This window comes from Salmo salar, chromosome 07 (genome assembly GCF_965601325.2).
Source record: "Salmo salar chromosome 07, fSalSal1, whole genome shotgun sequence".
NCBI classification, from domain to species: domain Eukaryota; kingdom Metazoa; phylum Chordata; class Actinopteri; order Salmoniformes; family Salmonidae; genus Salmo; species Salmo salar.
In genome coordinates this window covers 35174568-35191925 of record NC_138297.1, presented here as the reverse complement: position 1 = coordinate 35191925, position 17358 = coordinate 35174568, and positions in this window count along the sequence as shown.

Below are 17358 nucleotides of genomic sequence, written 5' to 3'. Positions count from 1 at the left end.
AACAAACCGTGACGCAGAGGTGAAACATACACTGACTCAAAATGAATCTCCCACAAACCCAGGTGGGACAAACACCAACTTAAATATGACCTCCAATTTGAGACAACGATGAGCAGCTGCCTCTAATTGGAGATCATCTCAAACAAAGCCCAACATAGAAATACAAAAACTAGAACAACCCAACATAGAAATACAAAACTAGAACATAACAACATAGAAAAAACTAAAATAGAAAACCCCCCTGTCACGCCCTGACCTACTCTACCATAGAAAATAACAACTTACCACTCCTTGTCCCAATTACTGGAAGTGTCTTTCTTCTATGCTGTCTCCAGGGTGAGCGAGGGGACCTGGGCCCACCAGGCAAAGGAGAGCGAGGCGAGACTGGACCGCCCGGTCAAAAGGTCAGTGTTGGGGTTAACCAGAGGGGTGGGGGGCAGGGGGAGGGGGGGGGGGGTGATTGCGGGGAAGCTGGCTTGGGACACAAGAGAGACCATTCAGTGATGTGATTAGAGAGGCACACATTTTAGTTTCAAGCAAGTGCATGTTATTTTTCTAACATTCTAAGCTCTACCTTTTGGGTCATTGTTACAGTATTTGCTGCTCTCTAGTGGCTTTTATGTTTCCAAACTTGCAAGATGAAGAAAGCCTTCAGTTCACAGTAAATTAGGAAGGTTCTGATAGATTAGGAAGTAGACCAGGAAGATTCAATGAATTAAGGTTTTTCAAAACTTTGACCAATGGTTGAGGTCTTCCTTTATTTAGTATTACACATTGATTAAGTAATATTCTGTTTTGTATGCATTCAGAACACTGGCTTATATCGCCAAACGTTTTCTAGCCAGGGTAAAGTTGAAGATTGTCACACCTCAAATGTCATTGTTGCTAATGTACTGCACTTTGTAAGGACAAAGATAGCTTAATTAGTGATTATCATACTCGTAAATATTCATTTGGAATGAGAGTGGGAACAGAAAACCCTGGGTTTTAGGTTTTCCTCTACACAAGAGTAAATCAGATATGTACAGTATGAGTTTACCATTGTTTATGCATGGCATCTACCCTACAGGCGGTTTTTGTTCCAGACTAAACAGGGACAGGGACCCACATCATTGACTGCCTTTTCAAACAGAGTACCAAAGGGAAGAAACCCTCCATTTGCAGTTACTGGAGTTCAAATAAACATAATTTGATTGGATTACTTATTATGCCAACGGGCCATTGGATTTGAAAAAGCAAACATGAAAAACTTCGTCATGAATAAACTTCTGCTTAGCCTTCCGTGCCACCTTTGATTTAATTTTATATTCCTCTGTGATGTGGCCTAGAAAATGTTTAAAGTCACAGTATGTAAGATATTTAGTCATATGAATGCCTTTTTGCAGTATGGCCTTGTCTTACTATCAAAAGTGTCTGTTCATTCAGAGGGGTCGTGGTGGCTTACTATTCCACTGTTGCTCATTGTCTGTCTATCTCTCCTGCAGGGAGGGCCAGGAGAGGCAGGGAACCCAGGCCCTAGAGGTTCAAAGGTCATTGCATGACTGCTAACTATTATTATTATTATTATTATTACTACATATCTGTTGTTGCCCTTCTCAATCATGTGTATGGCTGATGATGCTTTGCCAACATTGATATATTGAGGAATTACACAATTACAAAGTGCACACTAAACATTCCAATTGAGTAAATGCTAATGTGGAAAAGAAAACAAAATATTGTTTTCAGCAAATGGATAATGTATTATTCTACTCTGTTCTAAGCCACTGTCAGTCTAAGTTTGTGATGAATGTACACCATACATATTCCTACGTCTTACAGAGTTTTCTTACTAACTCAGGGAGAAACAGGAGACAAGGGAGACCTGGGCTCCATGGGACCAAGGGTGAGTGCCCTCAACAGAATGTTTTTAAAAAAGGTTGACGATTTAATCTTAAATCAGACAGAAATCTCCTTGTGATGGGGGAAATGGAAGCTTCACATTTTTTTATTGTTAAAACACATTTTTTTATTGTTAAAACATTTCTAGGCTGTCTATCTATGTGTAACAAGGTTGACGTTTTATGCTCGACCCACTCAGTTTTCCACCACAAAACACCAGAAAATTGCCAAAAAGAGTAGAACCAGCTCCCATGCTTTTACACTATGATTTCACTATTAGATGTTAAATGTTTCTTTTGAAAACGATATTTAAAAAGTTTTCACGATATTGAAATGAGAATTTCACCAAGACTTTGTCAAATAAACAAAACAACTAGGGCTTTACAACTAGGGTGACAACTTGGAGAAGTTTTGGGGTTAAGTGGGTTAAAAACTTCCAAGAACTCACAGAGGGTGCACAGAGGGACATGTCAAAATGTTGGATTTGGATTATGCCATTCTTAGTGCAAATTTCGAAAAATGAAAAAGACCTAGCTGAAAGACAAAGTTAACCGGTTCCTTTAAAAATTGCCGTGTCATAGGCGTCATAAGGATTGGACTAAGGCGCAGCGGGTAAAGTGCTCATCTTCTTAATTTATTTAAAGAAAACACTTAAACAAATGACGATAACAGTGCGGTAAGGCTCCCAGGCTATACAGAAAATAACCACCCACAAAACACAAGTGAAACAAACACAGCTAAATATGGCCTCCAATTAGAGACAACGACAACCAGCTGCCTCTAATTGGAGGTCATTGCCAAATCCCCAACATAGAAATAGAAAACTAGATATAAACATAGAAATAGATAACATAGAACCTAAACCCAAAAACACCGAAACACAAAACAAACACCCCCTGCCACGCCCTGACCAAACTACAATGACAAATAACCCCTTTTACTGGTCAGGACGTGACATGCAGATCATTTTATTAAATCGTGTTTGTCCGCAAGTCTTTATTCATATTGAAATCTGAATTATGTAATTCTCCATGTGGTCTATATTAACAAGTCACAAAATAAGTTGCATGGACTCTGTGTGCAATAATAGTGTTTAACATGATTTTTGAACTACTACCTCATCTCTGTACCCCACACATACAATTATGAAATCAAGCAATGAATTTCAAACACATTCAACCACAAAGAACAGGGAGGTTATCCAACGCCGCGCAACAAAGGGCACTTATTGGTAGGTGGGTAAAAATTAAAAAATGCATGGTGAAGTTAATAATTACACTTTGGATGGTGTATCAATACACCAGTCACTACAATTATACAGGCGTCTCTCCTAACTCAATTGCTAGACAGGAAGGAAACCGCTCAGCGATTTCTTCATGGGGCTAATGGCAAAGATAGGAGAAAATTGAGGATGGATCAACAAAATTGTAGTTACTCCATAATACTAACCTAAATGACACAGTGAAAAGAAGGAAGTCTACATACTACAAATATTTTCAAAACATGCATCCTGTTTGCAATAAGGCACTAAAGTAAAACTGCAACGAATGTGGAAAATACATTAACTTTATGTCCTGAATTCAAAGCGTTATGTTTGGGGAAAATCCAACACAACACATCACTGAGTATTACTCCTCATATTTAAGTGATAATTCCAGAGAAGCCGGTGTTTGGAGGATTGCACGGGTTTTGTTAGGCCTGAGACAACAGGTTTCAATGGGTTACCAACATATTTAAATCATGATTAACATATTTTCATTAAAAAAATTATTTGGATTAATTTAATTCATACTATTTCATCCTTCATCCTTCATTCATTATTTCGGGTTGGTTGCTAGAGACGCGACCCAGTCGTTCAATCTTTTTGTTCTGTATCTATGGTCCCAGTCATTAATTCTAAATGTTATTTTGCCACACTGGCTGGCAACGTTCTTATCCCTTGCATGCTAGCTAGCCAACTACAGCTAACTTACAGTCACGTCAAAACGTGCAGCCAGAATAACAGCAAAGAAGATACATTTGCATTTGTTTAAGCTATTTTCTAGTGACATTTATTTGGATACATCTATAACAATGAGCTAATGAGGTGTTATTTCGCCTGGCATTGAAAATGTGCTCACTCGATAGGACAGTGTTGTTAACCTGTTAGGGCTAGGGGGCAGTATTGACACGGCCGGATAAAAAACATACCCGATTTAATCTGGTTACTACTCCTGCCCAGTAACTAGAATATGCATATATGCATATCATTATTGGCTTTGGATAGAAAACACCCTAAAGTTTCTAAAACTGTTTGAATGGTGTCTGTGAGTATAACAGAACTCATATGGCAGGCAAAAACCTGAGAAGATTCCAAACAGGAAGCGCCCTCTCTGACAAGTTGTTGTTCATCTTGGCTCTTTTTATTGAAGACTGAGGATCTTTGCCGTAACGTGACACTTCCTACGGCTCCCATAGGCTCTCAGAACCCGGGAAAAAGCTGAATGATATCGAGGCAGCCTCTGGCTGAAACACATTATCGCGTTTGGATAGTGGCTGGTCAGAGTACTCTGAGACTCACGCTCGTGCACGAGGGCACGAGATGTATTTATTTTCTCTCTCTTTGTACGTATACAGGCTTTCCCGGTCGGAATATTATCGCTTTTTTACGAGAAAAATGGCATAAAAATTGATTTTAAACAGCGGTTGACATGCCTCGAAGTACGGTAATGGAATATTTAGAATTTTTTTGTCACGAAATGCGCCATGCTCGTCACCCTTATTTACCCTTTCGGATAGTGTCTTGAACGCACGAACAAAACGCCGCTATTTGGATATAACAATGGATTATTTGGGACCAAACCAACATTTGTTATTGAAGTAGAAGTCCTGGGAGTGCATTCTGACGAAGAACAGCAAAGGTAATAACATTTTTCTTATAGTAAATCTGACTTTGGTGAGTGCTAAACTTGCTGGGTGTCTAAATAGCTAGCCCTGTGATGCCGGGCTATCTACTGAGAATATTGCAAAATGTGCTTTCACTGAAAAGCTATTTTAAAATCGGACATATCGAGTGCATAGAGGAGGTCTGTATCTATAATTCTTAAAATAATTGTTATGCTTTTTGTGAACGTTTTATCGTGAGTAATTTAGTAAATTGTTAGCGAATTCCCCGGAAGTTTGCTAGTTCTGAACGTCACATGCTAATGTAAAAAGCTGGTTTTTGATATAAATATGAACTTGATTGAACAAAACATGCATGTATTGTATAACATAATGTCCTAGGGTTGTCATCTGATGAAGATCATCAAAGGTTAGTGCTGCATTTAGCTGTGGTTTGGGTTTATGTGACATTATATGCTAGCTTGAAAAATGGGTGTCTGATTATTTCTGGCTGGGTACTCTGCTGACATAATCTAATGTTTTGTTTTCGTTGTAAAGCCTTTTTGAAATCGGACAGTGTGGTTAGATTAACGAGAGTCTTGTCTTTAAAATGGTGTAAAATAGTCATATGTTTGAAAAATTGAAGTTTTTGCATTTTTGAGGTATTTGAATATCGCGCCACGGGATTACACTGGCTGTTGAGTAGGGGGGACGCAAGCGTCCCACCTAGTCCGTAGAAGTTAAGAGGAGCTAGCCAACAACACAGCTAACACAATCACTTCAAACTGGAGCTGGAAAGACTGAAAACTAGCTGCACTTTGTTTCGTTTGACCTATTTTCAATTTAAATTTCTTTGCATATATGCATAAAAATTATGCCAGGTGATTCATGATTTCGACTGGCTGAGAAACGTTGCCTGCCTGTCTGTCTCGTCCAGACTCCTGTCTGTTCATTACTATGGGACAGCTGAAGAATTTGAATAATGAAAAAACGATATTACAAATGTCGGAGAGACAGACAGCAAGGTTTATACAACTCTCCGCTGTTGAAAACGAAATGTTAGTCTAAAAGAAATGTGAGATAATGTCTAAATGCTTTTTGTAGTGAGATCAAGTTTATGAAGTGCCTGGCTGGGCTGATGAGACAGTGGATTGCACAGTGAGATGGAACAGAGTAAACGGGCATTCTAACGTCATAGATTTAGCCGGTGGTAACTTGTGGAATGGACACCGGCTGGAATGTGTTTTTAACCAATCAGCATTCAGGATTAGACCCACCCATGGTATAATTTCAAGCATGGTGGTGGCTGCATCATGTTATAGATATGCTTGTCATCGGCAAAGACCATGGAGTTTTTGGGGATAAAAATAAACGTAATAGAGCTCTTCACAGGCAAAACCCATGAAGAAAGTTTGATTCAGTCTGCTTTCCAGCAGACAGTAGGAGACAAATTCACCTTTCAGCAGGACAATAACCTAAAACACAATGCCAAATATACACTGGAGTTGCTTGCCACTATGATATTAAGTGGCCTAGTTACAGTTTGACTTAAACTGTCTTCAAAATATATTGCAAGACTTTAAAATGGCTGTCTAGCAATGATCAACAACCAATTTGATAGAAAAAAAACATTTGTTGTGGACCTGAGATTCCTGGAAGTGCCTTCTGATGAAGATTATTACAGGTAAGGGAATATTGCTAGGTTGGAGTCATCTATCTGTATAGCCTAGTGTATTTTTCTGACCAGAGTACTCAGATTATTGCAAAGTATGCTTTCCCAGTAAAGTTATTTTGAAATCTGTCAATGCGTTTGCATTCAGGAGAATGCAACCGTTATTCTTTGAATAACAGTTTAATACTTTAACCACGTTTTATAATGAGTATTTTTTGTAATTCACTGGCAGTTTTGGGGGAGACACATTTTCTCAACGACACGCGCCGATGTAAAATGCTGTTTTTGGATATAAATATGAACTTGATAGAACAAAAATGCATGTATTGTCTAACATAATGTCCTAGGAGTGTCATCTGATGAAGATTGTCAAAGGTTTTTTTTATCCAGACGTGCAAATGCTGCCCCCTAGCCCTAACAGGTTAAATCTTGTATAAAGACTGTTGACATCTAGTGAAAGCCATAGGAACTGCAATCTGGGAGGCGGAAATTAGATCTTTCAATAGCATTGCATTGGAAGTCATTCGGAGCTCCCCAAAAAATAATTCCGGATTGATTTTCCTTGGGTTATCTCATCCTGTTATACTCACAGACATTATTTTAACAGTTTTAGAAACTTCAGAGTGTTTTCTATCCAATTGTATGCATATCCTAGCTTCTGGGCCTGAGTTTACTTCTGGGCAGTTTACTTTGGGAACGTCAGACAGGCGGAAATTCAGGATACTTCCCCTGACCCTAGAAAGGTTAACAAGAAATGTGTGGTGTGGTTGAAAAATTAGTTTTAATGACGCCAACCTAAGTGTATGTAAACTTCCGACTTCAACTGTAAATGTTATCCGCACACAGGGACCCCCTGGGCGGAAAGGTGACCAAGGAGCCACTGAAATCATTGATTACAACGGTAACATCCAAGAGGCTTTACAGGTCAGAAACACCATGGTCTACTCTCCAGCTTTAGTTAAACATTGTTTTCTGGCAATTTTTTACCTGCTGTATGTAGTTCATTTTGAGCTGTATTTCTTTATTTCTGTTAGATGAGTTGTTTTGATCTCCCTCTTTTTAACTTAAGTACTATTTTACCTTGGATTAATGGTGAAATATGTTTTATGTGGCACCCACCACAATCATGTCAAATTTACAGCATCCATATATATATTTTATTACATAGTCCTTAATGGTCTTAAATGGGTATTCTTTGGTGCTTCTGAAGAAAGATGGAATTATGACCATATCTAATTTTTATCCTGCTATCGGAAATTGCTTGTGACCCTACACTGGCCAAAGTAGCCATTAGCTATCTGGGTGTACTGTACAATGTTTTCGAATTTTCCAGACAGTTCAAATTCCATCTGGAACAGTTTGTACACTAGCTTAGCAAGGAGGGAGAACTAAAAAGCATGCTGACACATAGGTTTGTTTGGTGCTTAACCAGTTATCTTATCTTTTCCCTCCTCCCCGGCGGACCACAGAAGATTACCACTATTACAGTGACGGTAATTCGCCTCTATTCTGATATATAAGTTATGCACCTTTGGCCCAAAATGAACCCAACCCTACCCTGCCTTCCCCTGCTCCTCATCCTCTTTTCCCAACTAACACATAACTCCCACACATTGTTGCAGAACCAAAAAAGCTACTTCTCCTTTTGAAATCGGCCTATGTGGCATCGATATGAGTTAGAAACATTTATTCCAGTGTCAAAATTGACTACAAGTGTAAATAGGATCATTTTGGTCATAGTCAGTCTTGTCCAAAACTGATATTAGCGAGATGATTAGGAAAACATGGTATGTCACAGAACAAAGGCTACGCAACAGTTGTAGAAATACATATACAAATATTGAAAGCATTTACTGAGAGAACCAAAAGGTGTGCAACAGAAAAATATTATCCCATTTACATTGTGTAATTTATTGATGGTCCATAACTAGCCCTGGAATGGGCTATCCAAAGTTAAACCAACTTGGCCACGGTCGCACACCAGCCAGCTGAAGCTAATTGGCGAAAGAAGTTGGCTAGCACTAGCTAGCCGAGGCTACTTCCAGACACAAGACCTGGTTGGACTGTTTCAATTTATCTAGAAGGGTGAATGACTGTAACTGTGCGTGTGCTGTTTTGGCTTGTATGGCAGAGTGAATGCACAAACGCTTATCCCATGTGCGAACACACACACAACAACAACAAAAAAACAAACACCCACACTAAGCCAACTCTCGTTTGGATTCAGTGATGGCCACTGAATCCAAACAATTCTAAAAAGCAAAAAAATTACAACCAATCAATAAGTTCAGCCCCCCTTTAACACTAATACAACGTCAAATCCTAAATTGCATGTTTGTGCTTCTGTGAGATTGCGTAAACTTTTTCAGATGGGGAGTGGTCACCCAAATGTGAAAGAAATGTATTGAGGTGTCTAAGTCCATCAAAATGTTGTCAATCATTGAAAGACACTAGACATTATCTCCCACAAATTATTCAAACTGAAGTGCATGTGAGTACACCACCATGTTCTTAGCTTGGTCCCAGATCTGTTTGTGCTCTTTCCAACTCCATTGCTGTCAAACTGTTTGGCATGATGACAATGAGTGAAAAGGAGTTGGCATGATAGCACAAACAGACTGGCACTCAGGCTACCATGTTGCACCATTCATGTGTTACCTGGAAAGTTCATGTGTATCAACAGGTTGTTTCATATTGTAATGTGTGGAACAACTTTTCTGGCTTAAGATTATTCCAGATTTCTTTGTAACTTCTATTTATATTAAAGTTCAGCTATCAAATGAACCTAGTTATAAATAGACCCTTACACTAGTTACAAAAAAATGTTGTTTCAAGTAATTATTACTAAGTAACTGGTTCTACAGCCTTTTTTTGTTTACTCAACTTTTCGGTTAAAGTGTTACCTGAATTTAAAATGTTTAGTTGGGCCAAACTTAGCTCCAATTCGAGAAAACTCAGGCAATAATTCAGTGAACATAAAATGATGTGTTTGCTCAACTCGTCTCATATGTTCATTCAACTATTATTTGGGCATCTTAACTAAAAAGGCTGTGCAACTGGTTACACACACAAACAGTGCTTTTAGCATACAATATTTTCAACTTAGATATTTGACACAGGTTGACATACAGTACCAGTCAAACGTTTCGACATACCTACCCATTGCAGGGTTTTTCTTTATTTTTATTGGTGTCCTTTAGTAGTGGTTTCTTTACAGAGAGAATGCCAATAGTGTGCAAAAATTGTGCAAAGCTGACATCAAGGCAAAGGGTGGCTAGTTTGAAGAATCTAAAATCAAAAATATATTTTGATTTGTTTAACACTTTTTTGGTTACTACATGATTACATATGTGTTATTTCATAGTTTTGACGTAAAAAAATAAAAAACCTGGAATGAGTAGGTGTCTCCAAACTTTTGACTGGTACTGAGCATGATTATATTGTGCATGTTCAATTATAGAGTAATTATTATTCAGGTTTCCTTACCTCATAACCTTTTGGTTTGTGGCATTCTGACCATTTCTGTGTCAATTATCAGTTCATCTCATAATTTATTTGATTAATTTTTTTAAGCAATTTTAAGAATTTCTGTATAGTTGTCTAATGTTGGTGGGGCATATTACTCGGTTTTAATGTTACTCCTCAATCACTATGATAAAAACAATAGCTGTACTTGAGTGTACTTTTAACAGAGCTGATATTTACTTTGAAGTGCAAAGTGTAGCAATACTGGTGTAGTCAGTCATTGGCATAGCAGGAATATCGGTATGCCATGAACAAAGAGATTGTGAGTTCAAATCCCAATAATTACTGTATGAAATATGCACAGTGCCTTCAGAAAGTATTAACACCCCTTGACTATTTCAACATTTTGTTGTGGTACAGCCTGAATTTAAAATTGAGTTATGAATTGAATTATGTTTTTAGAAAATGTATTAAAAATTAAAACCTGAAATGTCTTGTCTTGAGTCAATAAGTATTCAACCCCTTTCTTATGGCAATATTGTACAATCTAGGTGTGCAAAGCTCTTAGAGACTTACCCAGAAATACTCACAAATACTCTCAAATGTATTGACTCAGGGGGTTGAATACTTATGTAATCAAGATGTACAGTGCATTCGGAAAGTATTCAGACCCCTAAGCTTTTTCCATATTTTGTTGCGTTGAAGCCTTATTCTAAAATGGATTAAATAAATACAAAATCTTCATCAATCTATACACAACCAGGTTTGGGAAACCCTTTTTAACTTCACCAACAAAAAATGTATCCAATTCTTTAGAAAGGATTTTTGTTTTATCAAAATTTAAGAAGGTTTACAGCAAATTTTTTATCCAACAGGTACTTCACTTGCATAAAAATGGTTGTATAGAAACATGGTTACTGACTTTTAATTTAAGTGGAATTGACGCCAACCTCTGTCTTTTTCATGTATACAATCTTAATAACAATAAAATCGTGTGAATTTAGGGTCCTCCTGGGCCTCCTGGACTATCAGGAACAGCAGGAATCAAGGTAATCCTTCAATGTATTGAAATCATGGTTCTGTTTTAACTTCAGTACACTCTCTGTATGTGTGTGGTGTGTGTGTGTGTGTGTGTGTGTGTGTGTGTGTGTGCATTTGACAAGTGTAGCTAACACAGAGTACATACAGTGACTTCAGAAAGAATTCACACCCCTTGTCTTTCAACTTTCCAGCTGAAATAATACATTTAATACAAATATTTTATAAATGCGCTAAAGCTAAAATATACATGAATAATACAGTGTCTGATGAAATTTCTTTAGAAAGTGGCACAAGACAGGGATGTCCTCTCTCTCCCCTCATGTTTGCACTTGCAATTGAATCGCTTGCAGAAAGAATTACACAGGACTTAAATGTAACAGGTATAAGTATTGGTAAACATGAATATAAACTAAACTTATATGCAGATGATCTCCTGATATACCCGACCAACATTGAGAACTCAATGCCCCTTTGCAATACATATTTTCAGAGTACTCAAAAATCTCAGGTTACAAAATGAATGTGTAAATAAACAAAATAATGGCAATAGGAAAAATAAAAATACAATTTACAGCAATCCATTAACCTGTTAGGGCTAGTGGGCAGTATTGACATGGCCGGATAAAAAAAACGTACCCGATTTAATCTGGTTACTACTCCTGCCCAGTAACTAGAATATGCATATAGTTATTGGCTTTGGATAGAAAACACCCTAAAGTTTCTGAAACTGTTTGAATGGTGTCTGTGAGTATAACAGAACTCATATGGCAGGCAAAAACCTGAGAAGATTCCAAACAGGAAGCGCCCTCTCTGACAAGTTGTTGTTCATCTTGGCTCTTTTTATTGAAGACTGAGGATCTTTGCCGTAACGTGACACTTCCTAAGGCTCCCATAGGCTCTCAGAACCCGGGAAAAAGCTGAACGATATCGAGGCAGCCTCTGGCTGAAACACATTATCGTGTTTGGATACTGGCTGGTCAGAGTACTATGGGCTTAGGCGCGTGACCGAGTCGACCGAATGCTTTATTTTCTTTCGTCTGTTTACCTAAACGCAGATTCCCGGTCGGAATATTATCGCTTTTTTATGAGAAAAATGGCATAAAAATTGATTTTAAACAGCGGTTGACATGCTTCGAAGTACGGTAATGGAATATTTAGAATTTTTTTGTCACGAATTGCGCCATGCTCGTCACCCTTATTTACCCTTTCGGATAGTGTCTGGAACGCACGAACAAAACGCCGCTGTTTGGATATAACTATGGATTATTTTGAACCAAACCAACATTTGTTATTGAAGTAGAAGTCCTGGGAGTGCATTCTGACGAAGACAGCAAAGGTAATAACATTTTTCTTATAGTAAATCTGACTTTGGTGAGTGCTAAACTTGCCGGGTGTCTAAATAGCTAGCCCTGTGATGCCGGGCTATCTACTGAGAATATTGCAAAATGTGCTTTCACCGAAAAGCTATTTTAAAATCGGACATATCGAGTGCATAGAGGAGTTCTGTATCTATAATTCTTCAAATAATTGTTATGCTTTTTGTGAATATTTATCGTGAGTAATTTAGTAAATTCACCGGCAGTGTTCGGTGGGAATGCTAGTCACATGCTAGTCACATGCTAATGTAAAAAGCTGTTTTTTGATATAAATATGAACTTGATTGAACAAAACATGCATGTATTGTATAACATAATGTCCTAGGGTTGTCATCTGATGAAGATCATCAAAGGTTAGTGCTGCATTTAGCTGTGGTTTGGGTTTATGTGACATTATATGCTAGCTTGAAAAATGGGTGTCTGATTATTTCTGGCTGGGTACACTGCTGACATAATCGAATGTTTTGCTTTCGTTGTAAAGCCTTTTTGAAATCGGACAGTGTGGTTAGATTAACGAGAGTCTTGTCTTTAAAATGGTGTAAAATAGTCATATGTTTGAAAAATTGAAGTTTTTGCATTTTTGAGGTATTTGAATATCGCGCCACGGGATTACACTGGCTTTTACGTAGGTGGGACGATTTGGTGCCACCTACCCTAGAGAGGTTAAGGTACTTCTGGTTGACACAGGAAGCTGAAAGTGAACACATATCCTCCTTGGGTTAGGGTCTTATAGAATATTGTGTTTTAAGTCTTTACGTTAAGAACTGATTTATTTACAGAGGGTTGAATGAGTTTGTGTTATTTCAGAAAATCACAGAAATCTTGCAGAGCTCCGAAACACGCCTTAACGGATTCCATCTGAACACGCTGCAACTGGATCTGTAACTTTTTTTTTTGAACATCACCAAATGTTCATTGTACAATTTTTCTTAAATGACGATAGATAAATGTCTGGTTCTTTTTTTGCTGACACCGTAGGCTCATGTACTTTGACGTGAAGCAGTCAAATTAGCGCTCTATTTTCATTTTTGACCTTTAATCCCATAAAAATGGCCTTAACTCAAAAAGCGTTGAGGCCTCTACTCCATCTTGTTCGGGGACAACTGCCCATTATGCCAAACCTTTGCTCGCCAAGTTTCGTCTTCGAAGTCTTTTCCGTTTAGGAGAAAAGGCCACGTCGTGATTGGTGATGTTTGTTACATTTGCAATATGATTCCATGTGCCCTCCATTCGCCCTCTGCTCTTATTTTCTGGGACAGGTGAAAAATGACCAAAATTTGAAAATGTTATTAAAACCTTTTACATCTAGATGTTCCGCTAGCGGAACGCCTCGCCAATATCCAATGATAGAGCGTGGCGCGAATTACAAACTCCTCAAAAATGCAAAAACTTCAATTTTTCAAACGTGACTATTTTACACCATTTTAAAGACAAGACTCTCCTTTATCTAACCACATTGTCCGATTTCAAAAAGGCTTTACAACGAAAGCAAAACATTAGATTATGTCAGGAGAGTACCCAGCCAGAAATAATCACACACCCATTTTTGAAGCTAGCATATAATGTCAACAACAAAAAAAACACAGCTAAATGCAGCATTAACCTTTGATGATCTTCATCAGATGACACTCCTAGGACATGATGTTATACAATACATGCATGTTTTGTTCAATCAAGTTCATATTTATATCAAAAACCAGCTTTTTACATTAGCATGTGACATTCGGAACTAGCATACCCACCGAAAACTTCCGGTGAATTTACTAAATTACTCACGATAAACGTTCACAAAAAACGTAACAATTATTTTAAGAATTATAGATACAGAACTCCTTTATGCAATCGCGGTGTCTGATTTTAAAATAGCTTTTCGGTGAAAGCACATTTTGCAATATTCTGAGTAGATAGCCCGGCCATCATGGCTAGCTATTTTGACACCCACCAAGTTTGGCACTCACCAAACTCAGATTGACTATAAGAAAAATTGGATTACCTTTGCTGTTCTTCGTCAGAATGCACTCCCATGGCTTCTACTTCAACACCCAATGTTGTTTTGGTTCCAAATCATCCATAGTTATATCCAAATAGCTGCGTTCTGTTCTTGCGTTCAAGACACTATCCGAAGGGTGACGCGCCGGCGCTTATCGTGACAAAATATTTCAAAATATTCCATTACCGTACTTCGAAGCATGTCAAACGCTGTTTAAAATCAATTTTTATGCGATTTTTCTCGTAAAATAGTGATAATATTCCGACCGGGAGACATTGTATTCATTCAAAGACTGAAAGAAGTAAAATGGAGTCGTCACATGCATGCGCGCACGCCCGTGTCATTGTTCTCAGATCGACCACTTTCCAAATCCCCTACTGTTTCTCGCCCAGGGACTGCAGAGTCATCATTCCCCATTCTGGCGCCTTCTGAGAGCCTATGGGAGCCTTAGAAATTGTCACGTTACAGCAGAGATCCTCTATTTTCCATAAAGAGGCTATAGAAGGCCAAGAAATGGTCTGAGAGGGCACTTCCTGTATGCAATTTTCTCAGGTTTTGGCCAGCCATATGAGTTATCTTATACTCACAGACACCATTCAAACAGTTTTAGAAACTTTAGGGTGTTTTCTATCCAAATAAAATAATTACATGCATATTCTAGTTTCTGGGCAGGAGTAATAACCAGATTAAATCGGGTACGTTTTTTATCCGGCCGTGAAAATACTGCCCCTTATCCTAAACAGGTTCAAATCAATTTTTATGCTATTTTTCTCGTAAAATAGCGATAATATTCTAACCAGGCAACGTTGTATTCATTCAAAGAGAGAAAGAAAAAAATGGCGAGTTCTCGTGACTGCGCATCTCCAGTCTCACTGTCCCCAGGCTGACCACTTACAAACTCTGCTCCTATACTTTGCCCAGAGACAGCAGACACCCCATTCCACTTTTTGGTGGCTTTAGAGAGCCAGTGGAAGCCTTAGATAGTGTCACGTAACAGCTCAGATGCTGTAATTTCGATAGAGATGCAACAGAAGGACAACAAATTGTCAGACAGGGCACTTCCTGTATAGAATCTTCTCTGGTTTTGGCCTGCCTTATTAGTTCTGTTATACTCACAGACACCATTCAAACAGTTTTAGAAACGTTAGAGTATTTTTCTATCCAAATCTACTAATTATATGCATATTCTAGTTTCTGGGCAGGAGTAGTAACCAGATTAAATCGGGTACGTTTTTTATCCGGCCGTGAAAATACTGCCCCCTATCCCAACCTCTAGGGGCTAGGGGGCAGTATTTTCATGGCCGGATGAAAAACGTACCCAATTTAAACAGGTTACTACTCCGGCCCAGAAAATAGAATGTGCATATTATTAGTAGATTTGGATAGAAAACACTCTGAAGTTTGTAAAACTGTTTGAATCACCATTCACCAGTATAACATAACTCATATGGCAGGCAAAAACCTGAGAAAAAATACAAGCAGGAAATGTACATTTTGTGGCTGTACTATTTTCAAGTCATTGCCAATAAAACACACAGTGACAAAGGATTCATTTTGCACTTCCTATGGCTTCCACTAGATGTCAACGATCTTTATAATGTTGGTTGAAGTGTCTATGATGGACAGAGACCGAATGAGAAGGCAGGGAAGTTGATGTCCCTGGGATGTCGTCACATCATTATTGCGCGCACATGCGTGTTCATGTGAGGCGAGACCTTTTTCAAAACGTGTTTCAAGACACAGGAGAGGTCGGGTTGAAATATTACTGATGTTTCACGTTAAAAATGGACCAAAAGATTGACGCTAAACAACGTTTGACATGTTTTTAACGAACGTAAATAGATTTATTTTTTTGACTTTTCGGCGTGACCTTTCCCTCCCGCGCCCTACATTTTGAGTAGCCTACCAAACGCGCTAACGACACGGAACAGCATGGAGTTATTTGCACATAAATTATGAACTTCATAAAAAAAAACATTTGTTGTGGACCTGAGATTCCTGGAAGTGCCTTATGATGAAGATTATTAAAGGTAAGGGAATATTGCTAATGTTATTTATGATTTTAGATGATTCCAACATGGCGGCTATCTGTATAGCCTAGTATATTTTTCTGACCAGAGTACTCAGATTATTGCAAAGTATGCTTTCCCAGTAAAGTTATTTTGAAATCTGTCAATGCGGTTGCATTCTGACGAAGACAACAAAAGGTAATGACATTTTTATAATAGTAAATATGATTATGGTGAGTGCTAAACTTGCAGGGTGTCTAAATAGCGAGCCCGTGATGCCTGGGCTATGTACTTAGAATATTGCAAAATGTGCTTTCACCAAAAAGCTATTTTAAAATCGGACATATCGAGTGCATAGAGGAGGTCTGTATCTATAATTCTTAAAATAATTGTTATTCTTTTTGTGAACGTTTATCGTGAGTAATTTAGTAAAATGTTAGCGAATTCCCCGGAAGTTTGCGGGGGGTATGCTAGTTCTGAACGTCACATGCTAATGTAAAAAGCTGGTTTTTGATATAAATATGAACTTGATTGAACAAAACATGCATGTATTGTATAACATAATGTCCTAGGGTTGTCATCTGATGAAGATCATCAAAGGTGAGTGCTGCATTTAGCTGTCTTCTGGGTTTTGGTGACATTATATGCTGGCTTGAAAAATGGGTGTCTGATTATTTCTGGCTTGGTACTCTGCTGACATAATCTAATGTTTTGCTTTCGTTGTAAAGCCTTTTTGAAATCGGACAGTGTGGTTAGATTAACGAGAGTCTTATCTTTAAATGGCTGTAAAATAGTCATATGTTTGAGAAATTGAAGTAATAGGATTTTTAAGGTTTTGAAAATCGCGCCACAGGATAGCCGTGGCTGTTACGTAGGTGGGACGAATTCGTCCCGCCTAGCCTAGAGAGGTTAACCACGTTTTATAATGAGTATTTTTTGTAAATTCACTGGCAGTTTTGGGGGAGACACATTTTCTCAACGACACGCACCGATGTAAAATGATGTTTTTGGATATAAATATGAACTTGATAGAACAAAAATGCATGTATTGTCTAACATAAT